Raw genomic sequence first — 22469 nt, forward strand, 5'->3', positions numbered from 1 at the left:
GAAGAGACTTGCTTGGTCCAAGAAACACGAGCCATGGACATTAGACCGGTGGAAATTTGACCTTTGGTCTGGTCCAAATTGGTGATTTTTGGTTCCAACTGCAGTGTCTTCGTGAGACCCGGTGTCATGTTTTGTCATTGATTATCATGCCTTGTCCCTGTTCTTCTCCTTCTATTCGTTTCCCTCTGCTGGTCTTATTAGGTTCTTTCCCTCTTTCTATCCCTCTCTCTCCCCCTCCCTCTCTCACTCTCCCGCTCTCTCTTCTCTCTATCGTTCCGTTCCTGCTCCCAGCTGTTCCTATTCCCCTAATCAATCATTTAGTCTTCCCACACCTGTTCCCGATCCTTTTCCCTGATTAGAGTCCCTATTTCTCTCCTTGTTATTCGTTTCTGCCCTGTCGGTTCCTTGTCTAGAATTCACCGTGCTGTGTTTGTGTATCGCCCTGTCGTGTCGTGTTTTCCTCAGATGCTGCGTGGTGAGCAGGTGTCTGAGTCTGTTTGGTTCAAGTGCCTTCCCGAGGCAACCTGCTGTTCACCTGCTGTTCAAGATCGAGTCTCCAGTTTGTCCTCGTCATTTCGAGTGAAAGTTGTGTTTTTTGATTGTATTTACTTTACTGGATTAAAGACTCTGTTTTCGCCAAGTCGCTTTTGGGTCCTCTTTCACCTGCATGACAGAAGGAACCGACCAAGGAATGGACCCAGCGACTTCAGACGCTCGTTACACTGCCGTCGAGATCCAAGGAGCCATGCTCGGCAGACACGAGCAGGAATTGTCTGCTGCTCGCCATGCCGTGGAGAACCTGGCCGCTCAGGTTTCCGACCTCTCTGGACAGTTCCAGAGTCTTCGTCTCGTGCCACCTGTTACTTCCTGGCCTGCCGAGCCTCCAGAACCTAGGGTTAATAACCCACCTTGCTACTCCGGGCAGCCCACTGAGTGCCGCTCCTTTCTCACGCAGTGTGAGATTGTGTTCTCTCTCCAACCCAACACATACTCTAGAGAGAGAGCTCGGGTTGCTTACGTCATTTCACTCCTTACTGGCCGTGCTCGAGAATGGGGCACAGCTATCTGGGAGGCAAGGGCTGATTGCTCTAACAAGTACCAGAACTTTAAAGAGGAGATGATTCGGGTTTTTGACCGTTCAGTTTTTGGTAGGGAGGCTTCTAGGGCCCTGGCTTCCCTATGCCAAGGTGAACGGTCCATAACGGATTATTCTATTGAGTTTCGCACTCTTGCTGCCTCTAGTGAGTGGAACGAGCCGGCGCTGCTCGCTCGTTTTCTGGAGGGACTCCACGCAGTGGTTAAGGATGAGATTCTCTCCCGGGAGGTTCCTTCAGATGTGGACTCTTTGATTGCTCTCGCCATCCGCATAGAACGACGGGTAGATCTTCGTCACCGGGCTCGTGGAAGAGAGCTCGCATCAACGGTGTTTCCCTGCTCCGCATCGCAACCATCTCCCTCCTCTGGCTCAGAGACTGAGCCCATGCAGCTGGGAGGGATTCGCATCTCGACTAAGGAGAGGGAACGGAGGATCACCAACCGCCTGTGCCTCTATTGCGGAGTTGCTGGACATTTTGTTAATTCATGTCCAGTAAAAGCCAGAGCTCATCTGTAAGCGGAGGGCTACAGGTGAGCGCAACTACTCAAGTGTCTCCATCAAAATCCTGTACTACTTTGTCGGTCCATCTACGCTGGACCGGTTCGGGTGCTACATGTAGTGCCTTGATAGACTCTGGGGCTGAGGGTTGTTTCATGGACGAAGCATGGGTTCGGAAACATGACATTCCTTTCAGAGAGTTAGAGAAGCCTACGCCCATGTTCGCCTTAGATGGTAGTCATCTTCCCAGTATCAGATTTGAGACACTACCTTTAACCCTCACAGTATCTGGTAACCACAGTGAGACTATTTCTTTTTTGATTTTTCGTTCACCGTTTACACCTGTTGTTTTGGGTCATCCCTGGCTAGTATGTCATAATCCTTCTATTAATTGGTCTAGTAATTCTATCCTATCCTGGAACGTTTCTTGTCATGTGAAGTGTTTAATGTCTGCCATCCCTCCCGTTTCTTCTGTCCCTACTTCTCAGGAGGAACCTGGCGATTTGACAGGAGTGCCGGAGGAATATCATGATCTGCGCACGGTCTTCAGTCGGTCCCGAGCCAACTCCCTTCCTCCTCACCGGTCGTATGATTGTAGTATTGATCTCCTTCCGGGGACCACTCCTCCTCGGGGTAGACTATACTCTCTGTCGGCTCCCGAACGTAAGTGTCATGTTTGTCATTTATTATCATGTCTTGTCCCTGTGCTCCCCATTCTATTCGTTTCCCTCTGCTGGTCTTATTAGGTTCTTTCCCTCTTTCTATCCCTCTCTCTCCCCCTCCCTCTCTCACTCTCTCGCTCTCTCTTCTCTCTATCGTTCCGTTCCTGCTCCCAGCTGTTCCTATTCCCCTAATCATCATTTAGTCTTCCCACACCTGTTCCCGATCCTTTCCCCTGATTAGAGTCCCTATTTCTTCCTTTGTGTTCCGTTCCTGTCCTGTCGGTTCCTTGTTTAGAATTCACCGTGCTGTGATTGTGTATCGCCCTGTCCTGTCGTGTTTTTGCCTTCATCAGATGCTGCGTGTGAGCAGGTGTCTCTGTCAGCTACGGCCTGCGCCTACCCGAAGCGACCTGCAGTCTGTGGCCGCTTCTCCTGTTATTCCCCTCTACAGACTAGAGGATTTCTGTTATTCCCTGTTTGGACATTTCCTGTTAAGGATTCAGGATTTGTCGTTTTCTGTTTGGACTTGAATAAACTCTGTTTCTGTTAAGTCGCTTTTGGGTCCTCTTTCACCTGCATGACAGAAGGAACCGACCAAGGAATGGACCCAGCGACTTCAGACGCTCGTTACACTGCCGTCGAGATCCAAGGAGCCATGCTCGGCAGACACGAGCAGGAATTGTCTGCTGCTCGCCATGCCGTGGAGAACCTGGCCGCTCAGGTTTCCGACCTCTCTGGACAGTTCCAGAGTCTACGTCTCGTGCCACCTGTTACTTCCTGGCCTGCCGAGCCTCCAGAACCTAGGGTTAATAACCCACCTTGCTACTCCGGGCAGCCCACTGAGTGCCGCTCCTTTCTCACGCAGTGTGAGATTGTGTTCTCTCTCCAACCCAACACATACTCTAGAGAGAGAGCTCGGGTTGCTTACGTCATTTCACTCCTTACTGGCCGGGCTCGAGAATGGGGCACAGCTATCTGGGAGGCAAGGGCTGATTGCTCTAACAAGTTCCAGAACTTTAAAGAGGAGATGATTCGGGTTTTTGACCGTTCAGTTTTTGGTGGGGAGGCTTCTAGGGTCCTGGCTTCCTTATGCCAAGGTGAACGGTCCATAACGGATTATTCTATTGAGTTTCGCACTCTTGCTGCCTCTAGTGAGTGGAACGAGCCGGCGCTGCTCGCTCGTTTTCTGGAGGGACTCCACGCAGTGGTTAAGGATGAGATTCTCTCCCGGGAGGTTCCTTCAGATGTGGACTCTTTGATTGCTCTCGCCATCCGCATAGAACGACGGGTAGATCTTCGTCACCGGGCTCGTGGAAGAGAGCTCGCATCAACGGTGTTTCCCTGCTCCGCATCGCAACCATCTCCCTCCTCTGGCTTTGAGACTGAGCCCATGCAGCTGGGAGGGATTCGCATCTCGACTAAGGAGAGGGAACGGAGGATCACCAACCGCCTGTGCCTCTATTGCGGAGTTGCTGGACATTTTGTTAATTCATGTCCAGTAAAAGCCAGAGCTCATCTGTAAGCGGAGGGCTACAGGTGAGCGCAACTACTCAAGTCTCTCCATCAAAATCCTGTACTACTTTGTCGGTCCATCTACGCTGGACCGGTTCGGGTGCTACATGTAGTGCCTTGATAGACTCTGGGGCTGAGGGTTGTTTCATGGACGAAGCATGGGTTCGGAAACATGACATTCCTTTCAGAGAGTTAGAGAAGCCTACGCCCATGTTCGCCTTAGATGGTAGTCATCTTCCCAGTATCAGATTTGAGACACTACCTTTAACCCTCACAGTATCTGGTAACCACAGTGAGACTATTTCTTTTTTGATTTTCCGTTCACCGTTTACACCTGTTGTTTTGGGTCATCCCTGGCTAGTATGTCATAATCCTTCTATTAATTGGTCTAGTAATTCTATCCTATCCTGGAACGTTTCTTGTCATGTGAAGTGTTTAATGTCTGCCATCCCTCCCGTTTCTTCTGTCCCTACTTCTCAGGAGGAACCTGGCGATTTGACAGGAGTGCCGGAGGAATATCATGATCTGCGCACGGTCTTCAGTCGGTCCCGAGCCAACTCCCTTCCTCCTCACCGGTCGTATGATTGTAGTATTGATCTCCTTCCGGGACCACTCCTCCTCGAGGTAGACTATACTCTCTGTCGGCTCCCGAACGTAAGGCTCTCGAGGATTATTTGTCTGTGTCTCTTGACGCCGGTACCATAGTGCCTTCTTCCTCTCCGGCCGGGGCGGGGTTCTTTTTGTTAAGAAGAAGGACGGTACTCTGCGCCCCTGCGTGGATTATCGAGGCTGAATGACATAACGGTTAAGAATCGTTATCCGCTTCCCCTTATGTCATCAGCCTTCGAGATTCTGCAGGGAGCCAGGTGCTTTACTAAGTTGGACCTTCGTAACGCTTACCATCTCGTGCGCATCAGAGAGGGGGACGAGTGGAAAACGGCGTTTAACACTCCGTTAGGGCATTTTGAGTACCGGGTTCTGCCGTTCGGTCTCGCCAATGCGCCAGCTGTTTTTCAGGCATTAGTTAATGATGTTCTGAGAGACATGCTGAACATCTTTGTTTTTGTCTATCTTGACGATATCCTGATTTTTTTCTCCGTCACTCGAGATTCATGTTCAGCACGTTCGACGTGTTCTACAGCGCCTTTTAGAGAATTGTCTCTACGTAAAGGCTGAGAAGTGCTCTTTTCATGTCTCCTCCGTTACTTTTCTCGGTTCCGTTATTTCCGCTGAAGGCATTCAGATGGATTCCGCTAAGGTCCAAGCTGTCAGTGATTGGCCCGTTCCAAGGTCACGTGTCGAGTTGCAGCGCTTTTTAGGTTTCGCTAATTTCTATCGGCGTTTCATTCGTAATTTCGGTCAAGTTGCTGCCCCTCTCACAGCTCTTACTTCTGTCAAGACGTGTTTTAAGTGGTCCGGTTCCGCCCAGGGAGCTTTTGATCTTCTAAAAGAACGTTTTACGTCCGCTCCTATCCTCGTTACTCCTGACGTCACTAGACAATTCATTGTCGAGGTTGACGCTTCAGAGGTAGGCGTGGGAGCCATTCTATCCCAGTGCTTCCAGTCTGACGATAAGGTTCATCCTTGCGCTTATTTTTCTCATCGCCTGTCGCCATCTGAGCGCAACTATGATGTGGGTAACCGTGAACTGCTCGCCATCCGCTTAGCCCTAGGCGAATGGCGACAGTGGTTGGAGGGGGCGACCGTTCCTTTTGTCGTTTGGACAGACCATAAGAACCTTGAGTACATCCGTTCTGCCAAACGACTTAATGCCCGTCAAGCTCGTTGGGCGTTGTTTTTCGCTCGTTTCGAGTTTGTGATTTCTTACCGTCCGGGTAGCAAGAACACCAAGCCTGATGCCTTATCCCGTCTGTTTAGTTCTTCTGTGGCTTCTACTGATCCCGAGGGATTCTTCCTTATGGGCGTGTTGTCGGGTTAACAGTCTGGGGAATTGAAAGACAGGTTAAGCAAGCACTCACGCACACTGCGTCGCCGCGCGCTTGTCCTAGTAACCTCCTTTTCGTTCCTGTTTCCACTCGTCTGGCTGTTCTTCAGTGGGCTCACTCTGCCAAGTTAGCTGGTCATCCCGGTGTTCGAGGCACTCTTGCGTCTATTCGCCAGCGCTTTTGGTGGCCGACTCAGGAGCGTGACACGCGCCGTTTCGTGGCTGCTTGTTCGGACTGCGCGCAGACTAAGTCGGGTAACTCTCCTCCTGCCGGTCGTCTCAGACCGCTCCCCATTCCTTCTCGACCATGGTCTCACATCGCCTTAGACTTCATTACCGGTCTGCCTTTGTCTGCGGGGAAGACTGTGATTCTTACGGTTGTCGATAGGTTCTCTAAGGCGGCACATTTCATTCCCCTCGCTAAACTTCCTTCCGCTAAGGAGACGGCACAAATCATTATTGAGAATGTATTCAGAATTCATGGCCTCCCGTTAGACGCCGTTTCAGACAGAGGCCCGCAATTCACGTCACAGTTTTGGAGGGAGTTCTGTCGTTTGATTGGTGCGTCCGTCAGTCTCTCTTCCGGGTTTCATCCCCAGTCTAACGGTCAAGCAGAGAGGGCCAATCAGACGATTGGTCGCATACTACGCAGCCTTTCTTTCAGAAACCCTGCGTCTTGGGCAGAACAGCTCCCCTGGGCAGAATACGCTCACAATTCGCTTCCTTCGTCTGCTACCGGGTTATCTCCGTTTCAGAGTAGTCTGGGTTACCAGCCTCCTCTGTTCTCATCCCAGCTTGCCGAGTCCAGCGTTCCCTCCGCTCAAGCGTTTGTCCAACGTTGTGAGCGCACCTGGAGGAGGGTGAGGTCTGCACTTTGCCGTTACAGGGCACAGACGGTGAGAGCCGCCAATAAACGCAGGATTAAGAGTCCAAGGTATTGTTGCGGCCAGAGAGTGTGGCTTTCCACTCGCAACCTTCCTCTTACGACAGCTTCTCGTAAGTTGACTCCGCGGTTCATTGGTCCGTTCCGTGTCTCCCAGGTCGTCAATCCTGTCGCTGTGCGACTGCTTCTTCCGCGACATCTTCGTCGCGTCCATCCTGTCTTCCATGTCTCCTGTGTTAAGCCCTTTCTTCGCACCCCGTTCGTCTTCCCTCCCCCCTCCCGTCCTTGTCGAGAGCGCACCTATTTACAAGGTACATAAGATCATGGACATGCGTTCTCGGGGACGGGGTCACCAATACTTAGTGGATTGGGAGGGTTACGGTCCTGAGGAGAGGAGTTGGGTTCCGTCTCGGGACGTGCTGGACCGTTCACTCATCGATGATTTCCTCCGTTGCCGCCAGGATTCCTCCTCGAGTGCGCCAGGAGGCGCTCGGTGAGTGGGGGTACTGTCATGTTTGTCATTTATTATCATGTCTTGTCCCTGTGCTCCCCATTCTATTCGTTTCCCTCTGCTGGTCTTATTAGGTTCTTTCCCTCTTTCTATCCCTCTCTCTCCCCTCCCTCTCTCACTCTCTCGCTCTCTCTTCTCTCTATCGTTCCGTTCCTGCTCCCAGCTGTTCCTATTCCCCTAATCATCATTTAGTCTTCCCACACCTGTTCCCGATCCTTTCCCCTGATTAGAGTCCCTATTTCTTCCTTTGTGTTCCGTTCCTGTCCTGTCGGTTCCTTGTTTAGAATTCACCGTGCTGTGATTGTGTATCGCCCTGTCCTGTCGTGTTTTTGCCTTCATCAGATGCTGCGTGTGAGCAGGTGTCTCTGTCAGCTACGGCCTGCGCCTACCCGAAGCGACCTGCAGTCTGTGGCCGCTTCTCCTGTTATTCCCCTCTACAGACTAGAGGATTTCTGTTATTCCCTGTTTGGACATTTCCTGTTAAGGATTCAGGATTTGTCGTTTTCTGTTTGGACTTGAATAAACTCTGTTTCTGTTAAGTCGCTTTTGGGTCCTCTTTCACCTGCATGACAGTAAGGCTCTCGAGGATTATTTGTCTGTGTCTCTTGACGCCGGTACCATAGTGCCTTCTTCCTCTCCGGCCGGGGCGGGGTTCTTTTTTGTTAAGAAGAAGGACGGTACTCTGCGCCCCTGCGTGGATTATCGAGGGCTGAATGACATAACGGTTAAGAATCGTTATCCGCTTCCCCTTATGTCGTCAGCCTTCGAGATTCTGCAGGGAGCCAGGTGCTTTACTAAGTTGGACCTTCGTAACGCTTACCATCTCGTGCGCATCAGAGAGGGGGACGAGTGGAAAACGGCGTTTAACACTCCGTTAGGGCATTTTGAGTACCGGGTTCTGCCGTTTGGTCTCGCCAATGCGCCAGCTGTTTTTCAGGCATTAGTTAATGATGTTCTGAGAGACATGCTGAACATCTTTGTTTTTGTCTATCTTGACGATATCCTGATTTTTTCTCCGTCACTCGAGATTCATGTTCAGCACGTTCGACGTGTTCTACAGCGCCTTTTAGAGAATTGTCTCTACGTAAAGGCTGAGAAGTGCTCTTTTCATGTCTCCTCCGTTACTTTTCTCGGTTCCGTTATTTCCGCTGAAGGCATTCAGATGGATTCCGCTAAGGTCCAAGCTGTCAGTGATTGGCCCGTTCCAAGGTCACGTGTCGAGTTGCAGCGCTTTTTAGGTTTCGCTAATTTCTATCGGCGTTTCATTCGTAATTTCGGTCAAGTTGCTGCCCCTCTCACAGCTCTTACTTCTGTCAAGACGTGTTTTAAGTGGTCCGGTTCCGCCCAGGAGCTTTTGATCTTCTAAAAGAACGTTTTACGTCCGCTCCTATCCTCGTTACTCCTGACGTCACTAGACAATTCATTGTCGAGGTTGACGCTTCAGAGGTAGGCGTGGGAGCCATTCTATCCCAGCGCTTCCAGTCTGACGATAAGGTTCATCCTTGCGCTTATTTTTCTCATCGCCTGTCACCATCTGAGCGCAACTATGATGTGGGTAACCGTGAACTGCTCGCCATCCGCTTAGCCCTAGGCGAATGGCGACAGTGGTTGGAGGGGGCGACCGTTCCTTTGTCGTTTGGACAGACCATAAGAACCTTGAGTACATCCGTTCTGCCAAACAACTTAATGCCCGTCAAGCTCGTTGGGCGTTGTTTTTCGCTCGTTTCGAGTTTGTGATTTCTTACCGTCCGGGTAGCAAGAACACCAAGCCTGATGCCTTATCCCGTCTGTTTAGTTCTTCTGTGGCTTCTACTGATCCCGAGGGGATTCTTCCTTATGGGCGTGTTGTCGGGTTAACAGTCTGGGGAATTGAAAGACAGGTTAAGCAAGCACTCACGCACACTGCGTCGCCGCGCGCTTGTCCTAGTAACCTCCTTTTCGTTCCTGTTTCCACTCGTCTGGCTGTTCTTCAGTGGGCTCACTCTGCCAAGTTAGCTGGTCATCCCGGTGTTCGAGGCACTCTTGCGTCTATTCGCCAGCGCTTTTGGTGGCCGACTCAGGAGCGTGACACGCGCCGTTTCGTGGCTGCTTGTTCGGACTGCGCGCAGACTAAGTCGGGTAACTCTCCTCCTGCCGGTCGTCTCAGACCGCTCCCCATTCCTTCTCGACCATGGTCTCACATCGCCCTAGACTTCATTACCGGTCTGCCTTTGTCTGCGGGGAAGACTGTGATTCTTACGGTTGTCGATAGGTTCTCTAAGGCGGCACATTTCATTCCCCTCGCTAAACTTCCTTCCGCTAAGGAGACGGCACAAATCATTATCGAGAATGTATTCAGAATTCATGGCCTCCCGTTAGACGCCGTTTCAGACAGAGGCCCGCAATTCACGTCACAGTTTTGGAGGGAGTTCTGTCGTTTGATTGGTGCGTCCGTCAGTCTCTCTTCCGGGTTTCATCCCCAGTCTAACGGTCAAGCAGAGAGGGCCAATCAGACGATTGGTCGCATACTACGCAGCCTTTCTTTCAGAAACCCTGCGTCTTGGGCAGAACAGCTCCCCTGGGCAGAATACGCTCACAATTCGCTTCCTTCGTCTGCTACCGGGTTATCTCCGTTTCAGAGTAGTCTGGGTTACCAGCCTCCTCTGTTCTCATCCCAGCTTGCCGAGTCCAGCGTTCCCTCCGCTCAAGCGTTTGTCCAACGTTGTGAGCGCACCTGGAGGAGGGTGAGGTCTGCACTTTGCCGTTACAGGGCACAGACTGTGAGAGCCGCCAATAAACGCAGGATTAAGAGTCCAAGGTATTGTTGCGGCCAGAGAGTGTGGCTTTCCACTCGCAACCTTCCTCTTACGACAGCTTCTCGTAAGTTGACTCCGCGGTTCATTGGTCCGTTCCGTGTCTCCCAGGTCGTCAATCCTGTCGCTGTGCGACTGCTTCTTCCGCGACATCTTCGTCGCGTCCATCCTGTCTTCCATGTCTCCTGTGTCAAGCCCTTTCTTCGCACTCCCGTTCGTCTTCCCTCCCCCCTCCCGTCCTTGTCGAGAGCGCACCTATTTACAAGGTACATAAGATCATGGACATGCGTTCTCGGGACGGGGTCACCAATACTTAGTGGATTGGGAGGGTTACGGTCCTGAGGAGAGGAGTTGGGTTCCGTCTCGGGACGTGCTGGACCGTTCACTCATTGATGATTTCCTCCGTTGCCGCCAGGATTCCTCTCGAGTGCGCCAGGAGGCGCTCGGTGAGTGGGGGTACTGTCATGTTTTGTCATTGATTATCATGCCTTGTCCCTGTTCTTCTCCTTCTATTAGTTTCCCTCTGCTGGTCTTATTAGGTTCTTTCCCTCTTTCTATCCCTCTCTCTCCCCCTCCCTCTCTCACTCTCCCGCTCTCTCTTCTCTCTATCGTTCCGTTCCTGCTCCCAGCTGTTCCTATTCCCCTAATCAATCATTTAGTCTTCCCACACCTGTTCCCGATCCTTTTCCCTGATTAGAGTCCCTATTTCTCTCCTTGTTATTCGTTTCTGCCCTGTCGGTTCCTTGTCTAGAATTCACCGTGCTGTGTTTGTGTATCGCCCTGTCGTGTCGTGTTTTCCTCAGATGCTGCGTGGTGAGCAGGTGTCTGAGTCTGTTTGGTTCAAGTGCCTTCCCGAGGCAACCTGCTGTTCACCTGCTGTTCAAGATCGAGTCTCCAGTTTGTCCTCGTCATTTCGAGTGAAAGTTGTGTTTTTTGATTGTATTTACTTTACTGGATTAAAGACTCTGTTTTCGCCAAGTCGCTTTTGGGTCCTCTTTCACCTGCATGACACCCGGTGTGAGTGAACGGACGATTTTCGCATTTACATTTCCCACTGTAAAGTATGGAGGAGGAGGTGTTATGGTGTGGGGTGCTTTTCTGGTGACACTGTCTGTGATTTATTTAGAATTCAAGGCACAATTAACCAGCATGGCTACCACAGCATTCTGCAGTGATACTCCATCCCATCTGGTTTGGGCTTAGTGGGACTATAATTTGTTTTCAACAGGACAATGACCCAACACACCTCCAGGCTGTGTAATGGCTATTTTACCAAGAAGGAGGGTGATGAAGTGCTGCATTAGATGACCTGGCCTCCACAATCCCCCGATCTCAACCAAATTGAGATGGTTTGGGATGAGTTGGAATGCAGAGTGAAGGAAAAGCAGCCAACAAGTGCACAGTATATGTGGGAACTCCTTCAAGACTGTTGGAAAAGCATTCAAAGTGTAGCTGGTTGAGAGAATGCCAAGAGTGTGCAAAGCTGTTGTCGAGGCAAAGGGTGGCTATTTGTAGAATATCAAATATAAAATATATTTTGATTTGTTTAACACTTTTTTGTTTATTCCATGTGTTATTTCGTGGTTTTGATGTCTTCACTATTATTCTACAATGTAGAAAATAGTAAAAATAAAGAAAAACCCTTGAATGAGTAGGTGTTCTAAAACTTTTGAAAGGTAGTGTATATATATTTTGTCTCTGTAGATGGGAGTGATTTTAGAACTGTTTAGAGTTTGACTTTTGAACTGCAGGCTTTTTAATGGGGCTTGACCTCTGATCAAATCTCATCCTGATGTCTACCAGCGCTGACTGCCTGGCCGTACAGTAATTGTACTTAGGAGCAGAAATAGAGCCATTGACATAATAGGTCAGAGCTCAAGACATTTAGCCAATCACAGATTCTCTTGCCCTGACTAGATAGTGACCAAAATGTTTTGAAATATATATGAAAAGGAAGATGTGTTTACTTACAAATACAGTACTTAATTCCTTGTAATCCCCAAGTCCTTGCCTTGGTGATGTAATCACTAAAACTATTCCACCTTTCACCCAGTGTCCACTCCTAATTCCTCTTGACCCGCCCATGACATCTGCATATCTGCTCTGATTGGGGCATGTGCAATACTCTAGCATTTCTATTGGCCCATGCCAAGATTTGCGCTCTGTCTTTGGCCTGCTTTGTGCTGCTGTCTGTTAAGCTGCGGGGGGCAGGAGAGTTGAGGAGGGAGGGAGGGACTAAACAAGAGGGGAGAGAAAGAGAGGGAAGATGGAGAGAAAGACAGGGCAAAACATTTTGAAAAAGAGAGAGGGGAGGATCAGATGGGGGGGACTGAACCATAGAAGTGAGAGAGAGGGGGGAAGGGGGAGCCTCATTCAGAACAGCTAGTGTGCAGAGCAGAGCAGGGAAGAACTTACGTGGTGTGGGAAAGTAAATAGTGCAGGATATTTCCAGTCTACTCCGCCTGAGGCTGGAGCCCTAGCAGCTTCAAAAGCAGACAGAGTGATAAGTATGAGGAACCTGTCAGTATAGAAGCAGGACGTTCATGGGAAGTAACATACATAGTCCACAGGGAGTAACTGAAGCTTGTTAGTGGAACTACTGAGGACAGAAGGTGAGAATTTTTCTACTATAGTCTCTCTCCCTCTGATTACTCTTTTTCTGTTTCTTAAAAAAAAATATATATATATTTCCAAGCAACAAAGACAGGAGCTTTGTCAGAGGGGCCATGGATGGAGTGGGGGTGGGTGGGTGAGTGTGTGTTGTTTTGCACTCTCAATCCCTGTGCCCGAAAGATTTCAGCTTGGGGTAGAGCTGGGGAGGAGGAGAGGAGAGCACTGCCCAAAGCTGGGTAGCCTCTATTTAAATTCACTCTTTCACAAAGAATTACACAAGCGCTAGTGTTCAGGGCTGTGTCAGGTGTTTCACTACCCGTCTTATCAGGGGTAAGACCATGAGACACAATGGTCCAGAGACAGACACCATCTTTTGGCCCTTTGGGAGGATGGTTCATTGATTCCAATCAGACCTGGGCCAGAGCTACTCCACTGCACTACAATACTGTTGGTACCCACTGCATCACCCCAGGTTGAAACAGGAGTACCTATCCAGCCCTAGTGTATGGTCTGCTTCCTGGACTACAATACTGTTGGTACCCCCTGCATCACCCCAGGTTGAAACCGGAGTCCCTATCCAGCCCTAGTGTAGGGTCTGCTTCCTGGACTACAATACTGTTGGTACCCCCTGCATCACCCCAGGTTGAAACCGGAGTCCCTATCCAGCCCTAGTGTAGGGTCTGCTTCCTGGACTACAATACTGTTGGTACCCCTGCATCACCCCAGGTTGAAACCGGAGTCCCTATCCAGCCCTAGTGTAGGGTCTGCTTCCTGGACTACAATACTGTTGGTACCCCTGCATCACCCCAGGTTGAAACCGGAGTCCCTATCCAGCCCTAGTGTAGGGTCTGCTTCCTGGACTACAATACTGTTGGTACCCCTGCATCACCCCAGGTTGAAACCGGAGTCCCTATCCAGCCCTAGTGTAGGGTCTGCTTCCTGGACTACAATACTGTTGGTACCCCTGCATCACCCCAGGTTGAAACCGGAGTCCCTATCCAGCCCTAGTGTAGGGTCTGCTTCCTGGACTACAATACTGTTGGTACTCCCTGCATCACCCCAGGTTGAAACCGGAGTCCCTATCCAGCCCTAGTGTAGGGTCTGCTTCCTGGACTACAATACTGTTGGTACTCCCTGCATCACCCCAGGTTGAAACCGGAGTCCCTATCCAGCCCTAGTGTAGGGTCTGCTTCCTGGACTACAATACTGTTGGTACCCCCTGCATCACCCCAGGTTGAAACCGGAGTCCCTATCCAGCCCTAGTGTAGGGTCTGCTTCCTGGACTACAATAGCCCCTCCCTGCCTGAATTTCACGCTGCCTCATCTCAACAGAGGCGAAAGGAGAAGGGAGAAGGGTCCTCTGATCTGTGTTTTGGAAAGATGTACTGTGTTTCTCTTCTTTAGCCGGATGTCCCAGCAGCCAGACTGTTAGTTTCTTTTCCCCTTGTCTGACAATCAAGTTTCATTAATAGTCTATGCATGTCTGGCCTGTAGCTTAAACCATAAAGCTTCTCCTATGAATAGGAACCCATCCTCCTTCTCCTCTCATGCCACAGCCAATACACAGCTAAGGCCTTCCCACTCCTGGAAGCCCTAGGGAATGGGTAAGGAGTACAGTCGTAGGAGAGTAGTGTGTTGGTATAGTGAGGTACATAGGAGGATGTTTGGTATAGAGCTGTTTGGTATCGCTCTGTTTGCATCGTGTCAATTCCCTCATACTTGCTGTAACTGTGCTATAACTTGCATTCATACATTCATAACAAAGTGACATTCTTAAGACTGCATCAAAGAGACAGCCCAACCACCCTCTGTATTGTAATAGGTAACAATTCTGTATTCTGATACTGAAAAACCACCCAGGCTGGCCGAGACTTAACAATAGAGAAGTATCAACAAATGAACGTGCACACAAATGTCCCAAACTGGCCAATAAAAAGATTAGTCCAACAAGCCAATGACAGGACACCCAGATCATTATGTGTATTTTTAAAGGCCCAGTACAGTCAACATGATGTCCTTCTGTTTTATATATATTTCCATACTATGAGGTTGGAATAATACTGTGAAATTGTGAAAATTATGATAATGCTCTTTTAGTGTTACAGCTGTTTGAAAAGACTGCCTGAAATTTCAGCCTGTTTTCTTGGAATGGAGTTTTGGAGGAGGATGAGGTAAAGTGGTTAATAGACCAATAAGAAAGAGAGTTTTAAACCTCTCTGCCAATTACAGCACATTTTCAGTTTTTCCCTCCCCACTCAGACGACTCCCAGACAGTCCTAGCAAAATTCTTGCTTGAGAAATTAGCCACTCGCTAAAAATATATTTTTGTTTCTTTTTGATCATTTGAATAGAACAATTGTTACCCATACATTATTTGACAGGAGATAAAAATGGATACACTTCAGGACTTACCATAGCTTAAGCCATACACCTACATCAGAATATTTATATTGCAATTACATTGTTGTTACTGAGGTGACTTACCTGCAATATTTGGACTGAGGTATAGTCAGTACAGTCAGTGGTCACAGCAGAGATAGAGAGGCGAGGATACAGTAACACCAACGGCATCCTTAAGTAGTGTGACTACCATCACACACAGTGGTCACAGCAACAGCTTCTGCAGGGGAGGGCAACTGAAGGCCAATGTGACTCTTGTATGAATAATGTAAAACCAGCATGGCTGAACAGTACAGACCACGACAGTGCATATGAAAGCAGCCCATCATGAAGGTTTCACTGTGCTGAACATACAGTCTACGATGCTGTATATTCTCAATATTCAGTAATCAGTACAGTGTACTGTAGCTTACAATGGAGCTTACAATAGGAGAAAAACAAACTGGGTTATGGTGTATGATTCATTCTACTCTGAGCTAAATCTGACAGTCAGATACTCTAACAAGTCCCTATGCTAAATGTTTGGCAGGAGCTGGTTGGAGAATCATGGAGGAGGCATACAATCCATTAGTATGTGTTACGAACACTCCCACTCATGGAGCTCTGCTTTTGACAGCTAAAAGGATGACAGTCAATCTGGTCAGAAGTGGTTAGCTTGTGTCTAAATAGGTTGTCTTTTACAACCCTATCTTTTGATTAGATGATTTCCTTTGGGAAACTGATATTCAGTGGAAGCAGGAAGGGAGCTGCCTCGGACTGTCACTTCTCCCAACTGTTTGTTGTCCATGGATCTTGTTGAAGAAGACGCCCATGAGAGACAGGAAGTTTAGAAACCAGTCAAACCACCCTGCATAAAACCCAAGGAAGACCCTAGATAAAAGAAGGCTGTTTAAGCTGTCTTCTGTAAGAATTCCATTGCTGTTTATTCAGTCTCTATTCTGCACCAGCTGCTGCTCTGTTCTATTGTCCATTGATGTACCCTGACTCCCTCTCCCTGTCTGGCCAATGACTTGCCGGGCCTGGGCATTATGCATGCAGCCAGCAATGGACTCAACATGGCAACAGGTGTTGTTCATGTGGCATGTTAATAACGTTAGTGTGTGAGTAGAGTCTGAGGGTGTGTGTGGATGTTGGGCGGAGGGGGGTGACTGGGATGACTGGGATGGATGAAATGGGGTTACTGGTAAACAAAATTCTGGAAACTTTCCCCAAGTTTTTGTGGGTGAAATGCCACATTCAGTGCAGCCGATCTCTCCCAACTCATGTTTGAATTCCAACAAAGCTCCATACTTCTATAGATATCATATGCATGTGGTGTATTTGATTATGTGTATCAAATTAGAGACATATACAATTATGTGTATCCAAGATCTCCTTGACATCACGACACCTTCCCCAAACATTACCACACCATATCGGTGCTGCTGAACTCTTTATTTGGGTTAGGGTGTGTTTGTTTCATCTCAATTATACAAGCTATCCAATTTTCCTCAAGAATGGCTTCAGGACAGAACCAGTTCAATCTCCTTTGTTTCCTCTTGTCCTAGTCTCTTTTGACAGGCTGTGTAAAGGCCTTTGCACACAAAGTTTTGTTTTTAAATGTAAGTCGTACAAAGTATTTCAACATGAGGAGGAGGATTCCCGAGCTTGAGGAGCCTAGTGAGGAACACAACAGCAACAAACTACTCTGAGTGTACAAAACATTAGGAGCACCTGCTCTTTCCATGACATAGACTGACCAGGTGAAAGCTATGATCCCTTAGTCATGTCACCTGTTAAATCCACTTCAATCAGTGTAGATGAAGGGGTTAAGTATAAGGAAGACAGGTTAAGGAAGGATTTTTAAACCTTGAGACACGGAGACATGGATTGTGTATGTGTGCCATTCAGGGAGTGAATGGGCAAGACAAAATATTTAAGTGCCTTTGAATGGGGTATGGTACAGGGTTTCACAAACTCGGTGCTGGGGCCAGTGCTGTTTTTTCCATAGCACTATACTAGAGGTCGACCGATTATGATTTTTCAATGCCGATACCGATACCGATTATTGGAGGACCAAAAAAAGCCGATAGCGATTAATCGGCCGATTTGTTTTTATTTATTTGTAATAATGACAATTACAACAATACTGAATGAACACTTATTTTAACTTAATATAATACATCAATAAAATAAATGTAGCCTCAAATAAAAAATGAAATGTTGAATAATGTTCAATTTGGTTTAAATAATGCAAGTGTTGGAGAAGAAAGTAAAAGTGCAATATGTGCCATGTAAAAAAGCTAACATTTAAGTTCCTTGCTCAGAACCTGAGACCATATGAAAGCTGGTGGTTCCTTTTAACATGAGTTTTAGGTTTCTAGTTATTATTTCTCTCTATACCATTTGTATTTCATATACCTTTGTCTATTGGATGTTCTTATTGGCACTTTAGTATTGCCAGTGTAACAGTATAGCTTCTGTCCCTCTCCTCGCCCCTACTTGGGCTCGAACCAGGAACACATCGACAACAGCCACCCTCAAAGCATCGTTACCCATCGCTTCACAAAAGCCGCAGCCTTTGCAGAGCAAGGGGAACAACTACTCCAAGTCTCAGAGCGAGTGACATCACCGAGTCAAATGCTATTTTCGTGCACCCCGCTAACTAGCTAGCCATTTCACATCGATTACACCAGCCTAATCTCGGGAGTTGATAGGCTTGAAGTCATAAATAGCTCAATGCTTGAAGCATTGCGAAGAGCTGCTGGCAAACGCACGAAAGTGCTGTTTGAATGAATGCTTACGAGCCTGCTGCTGCCTACCACTGCTCAGTCAGACTGCTCTATCAAATATCAAATCATAGACTTAATTATAAAATAATAACACACAGAAATATGAGCCTTTGGTCATTAATATGGTCGAATCCGGAAGAAATAGTCTTCACACAGGTCGCAACGAGCCAGGCTGCCCAAACTGCGGCATATACTCTGACTCTGTTGCAAGAGAAGTGACACAATTTACCTAGTTAAAATACATTATTAACTAAATATTAACTAAATATGCAGGTTTAAAAATATATACTTGTGTATTGATTTTAAGAAAGGCATTGATGTTTATGGTTAGATACATGTTGGAGCAACGACAGTCCTTTTTCGCAAATGCGCACCGCATCTATTATATGCAACGCAGGACACGCTAGATAAACTAGTAATATCATCAACCATGTGTAGTTAACTAGTGATTATGATTGATTGATTGTTTTTTATAAGATAAGTTTAATGCTAGCTAGCAACAAGGTAAAAATCTGTCGTTCTCCCCCTGAACAAGGCAGTTAGCCCACCGTTCCTAGGCCATCATTGAAAATAAGAATGTGTTCTTAACTGACTTGCCTCGTTAAATAAAGGTGTTAACATTTTTTTTTAAAAAAAAATCAGCCAAAAATACCGATTACCGATTGTTATGAAAACTTGAAATTGGCCCTAATTAATCGTCCATTCTGATTAATCGGTCGACCTCTACACTATACAGCTGATTCAAATCATCAATGCTTGATAATGAGTTGGTTATTGGAATCATTTAGCCAACTTCACATAACTGTGGGAAGCATTGGCTTCAACATGGGCCAGCTTTCCTGTGGAACGCTTTCAACACATTGTAGAGTCCATGCCCCGATGAATTGAGGCTGTTCTGAGGGGGATAGGGTACCACTTAATTTTAGAAAGGTGTTCCTAATGTTTTGAACACTCAGTGTATGTTCTGCTGGCAATGGCAAGTACGTTTGTTATGCAAAAAGTGGCATGAGCTCATTAGTTGTCATTGTGCACATTTTTTTGTAACATATTAGCTGTAAGACATGGCAATACCAAAGCAGAACTTATTATGAAAGATTATTTTACCAGTCCTGCTTTCCTTCCTTTGGAAAAACCCTGGTGATTTTTCCATAATACATGGCGGTAGACAGCTAAAGTATTGAACCTCAAGAGGACAGTGGTTATCATTGATTTTATCCCACAGATACACCATTATACTGAGCAGAGCCAGGCTCTGACACATCACATACAGCGCAGCATGTCCGTGACCCTCTGACCTGTGATCTAACTCCCAGCTAGCCCAGCAGTTCAGTTATCAACACAGAAACAATGCTTTCTGAAGGTGAACAGAGGTTTTTCCTACTACAAAAGGCTCATTGTTTATTAGAGCAGTAAGTGGGCCGGCTGGAGAAACCTGGTTTGTGGTACAGTGAACGGGGTAGAGTCCATGGTGGGCTGGGGCCACACATGACTAGAATTGCATCGACCGTGTGGATATGCTTAGTATTACCCCTAAAGGACAGAGTCTGTGTGTCTCAAAACTGGCCGACCTTGAAACTTGTCATGTGTAATATATTTCAAATTAAGATCAGAAAAAGTATCCCTGTGTAATTCCAAAACCATCACCATGCCAACAACATTATAGTACCTCACTCCCCTAAAACTGACCTGATTTCCTCAGAATTGTCAGGAGACTGCTTGCGTTGATGAGGCTTGTAAAACTGTAATTGACATTCTTGAGTCAGACTTTGTATTCAGGGGAAGATTTGGACTGAAAAGGAATTGTGCAATGATCTCCAAGTGGGCCAGCGCCAAACTCCTTTCCCGCGTAGGCACAGATGATCGTGTCCACCCTTCTCTACTCTTTGCTGTCATTCGCCAGGGGGCTGTGCAAACAGTCCTATCAGGGCCAGGAAAGTTCCTGCAGAGGAAACAGTTAGCAATAATCAAAATGTAAAGCACAAACTGTACTATGAGACTTCACCAGAAGTCCAGGACTCAGGAGTGGTGCTCTGCTACAGATATAAAGATCAGGATGTTGTTGAGGTAAACAAAGATGAACTGATTCAACATATCCCTAAGAGTGTCATTGACTAATGCTTGGAAGACTGCCGGTGAGCTCGATAATTCGAATGGCATGACTAAATACTCAGTGGCCACTAGGGGTGTTAATGGCAGTTTTCCATTCATCTCCCTCCCTGATTCTCACCAGATTGTCAGCGTTGCGGAGGTCCAGTTTAGTGAGGAATTGGGCCCCCTGGGCCAGCTCCAAGACAGCGGATATCAGGGGTAGGGGGTAACGGTTCTTAATCGGGATCCTGTTCAGCCCTCGGTAGTCAATGCAGGGACACAGACCTCCATCCTTCTTTCTCGCGAAGAAGAAACTTGTACCAGCTGGGGATGTTGAGTAGTGTATGAAACCTGACTTCAGCAACTCCTGGATGTAATTGTCCATGACTGCAGCTTCAGGGATCGAAAGAGAGTAAAGACAGCCCCGGGGAGGGGTGGAGCCTGGTAGGAGTTCTATGGCGCAGTCGTAAGGATGATGAGGAGGGAGGATGAAGGCCTCCCGGAGGTTGAAGTATTCGGGAGGGAAAGCAGAGAAGTCTTGGTCTTCAATGGATGCAGGGGGACGTGGCGAGGCTCCAGGTGGGAGTCTTCGACATTTAGTCTGGCAGTTCTTTCCCCAGTCTAGTAGGGGTCCCGTGGACCAGGAGAGTAGTGGGTTATGTAGTGCTAGCCAGGGGTACCCTAGGATAAGGGGGTTTTCGGGAGCCGTGATCAAAAGAAAACTACGACTCTGAGTGATTCACCCCAACCTGCAGTAGAATGGGCTTGGTCTGATATTCCACCTGGCTGGAGCCAATGGGCTTGAAACTCCACCAAAGGCTTGAAACTGCAGAGGGATAGGACATTTCACGCAGGGGATTTATAATTCTCTGACGAAGTCTTGATCAATGAAATTATCTGCGGCCCGAGAGTCCACGAAGGCTTGAATCTGGTGCTGACGGTTGTCCCAGTGGAGGGTTGCGGGTAGTGACAGACTAGGTAGCCGGGGGGTAATTGCACAGCTTGTTAGGTTCTCTCCTTGTCCTGGCGAGCCCTGGCATTTCCACAGTAGTGGCAGCAGCTTTCGCGCATGGGCCTGTCATGCTCCTGTGGGCTCAGACGTGTGAGTTCCAGCTGCATGGGCTCCTCAAGGATGGGTTCAGGGGGCTTGGGGTGCTCAGGAAACCGGGATCGTTTCAAAAAAGCGCTGAATTCTTGCCACCAACAAAATGTTGAATATTTGGGGCATAAAATCACCGAAGCTCTGCAGATTTTGTTGTGAGGATACAGAATCAATAGACCATGTATATTGGTATAAACTTAGGGTTGGTATGTGGAGTTGGAGATAAGTGGGAGTGGAGTTGCTGTGTGAGAGAGAGAATGATGGTGAAAAGATAAAGGGGGGAAAAAAAATCAAAATAAAACATAATAAACGTATATTTGAATGACACAAAGTGGCAGTGTTTTTACAACTAATGCCGGTTTGCCTGAGGCTGATGCCGTGCAGGTGTTTGTACACATACTCTCATTCAAATAAACACATACAAGAACACACACATACATGTAATAGTGCCAGACATGCACACAAACATATACAGTTGGCATTGCTGTTATGATTTCAGTTGTCCTTAATGTCCTTGGTTTTAAATGTATTATAAAAATAAAATTGCATTGTTGTTTGCTCTTTAGTTCATTATTTTGGTTGTTGGTGCATTGGGGGGTTCTTGGGGGTGGGGAATGGAATTACCTGTATATATATTTTTTCTTCCGGGAGGGGGGGCTGTGGGAGGGGTCTCAAATGGTTGAGGGACATGATTGTGATCACGAGAAAGGAAACTGTGACATATATTTTATATCACTATCACTATCATGCACACGCACCCTCACACATAAACAGATGGCTCTGTTGCGGAAAGTCTGATACATGTTTGATAGTGTCTTGATGCTGTATTGTTTGTCCTTCATGTTCTAATACTTTAATGTTACCCCTTCCTTGTGTTTTTTGCAATACATAATAATTTAATTGTTAATATAATTTAATTGTTCTTGGAGGTGGATGTTGATCCTGATTACCAGCGTTATCAGGGACTCAAGGTCCTCTCCCAGTTCTTGAGAGGCCAGCTCATCCTTGATGGAGTTAGACAACCCCTGGTGGAAAGCGGTGACCAGTGCCTCTGTATTCCACAGCCTCTGTATTCCTCTGTATTCCACCAGCCACTGGTCTGGCCCCTTGGCGGATGTTGAACAGTTGGCTGGCCGCTTCTCATCCGCCGAATGGGTGGTCAAAAACCCGTTAGCAGTGAAGGCTAATATGGAGCTGCAGGAGGGTGGCTATTGTTCCCACACTGCTGTTGCCAACGCCAAGGCAATGCCCGAGAGTAGAGAGATTATGTAGGCGATCATGGCCCGATCGGTGTGGAACGAGGAGGACTGTAGCTCGAACACCAGAGTGCACTGGGTGAGGAACCCCTTGCAACCTCCCGGGTGGCCTTCATTCCGCTCGGGGGCTGGGATCTTGGTTTCCTGGTGCCACCCAGGACCTCTATACCAGGTGGTGTCAGGGGAAGGCCCTAAAAGTTGTCAAAGACTCTAGCCACCCTAGTCATAGACTGTTCTCTCTGCTACCGCATGGCAAGCGGTCCCAGAGCACCAAGTCTAGGTCCAAGAGGCTTCTAAACAGCTTCTACCCCCCTAGCCACGCTATTGCTATTTACTGCTG

General features: G+C 47.8%; 1 protein-coding gene across 3 annotated transcripts in view; it reads left to right on the plus strand.

Annotated features, from left to right (window-relative positions):
• Positions 1-12298: 12298 nt before the first annotated feature.
• The window catches only part of LOC124031381 (rho guanine nucleotide exchange factor 10-like protein), a 188179-nt gene continuing 178008 nt past the window's right edge, over positions 12299-22469 (plus strand). For all 3 annotated transcript variants that reach the window (XM_046342537.1, XM_046342536.1, XM_046342538.1), the window contains exon 1: positions 12299-12511. The gene's annotated coding sequence lies outside the window, so the exon portion shown is untranslated. The remainder of the gene's footprint in view (positions 12512-22469) is intronic.

The sequence above is a fragment of the Oncorhynchus gorbuscha genome, linkage group LG03 (assembly GCF_021184085.1).
Source record: "Oncorhynchus gorbuscha isolate QuinsamMale2020 ecotype Even-year linkage group LG03, OgorEven_v1.0, whole genome shotgun sequence".
In the NCBI taxonomy this organism is placed as follows: domain Eukaryota; kingdom Metazoa; phylum Chordata; class Actinopteri; order Salmoniformes; family Salmonidae; genus Oncorhynchus; species Oncorhynchus gorbuscha.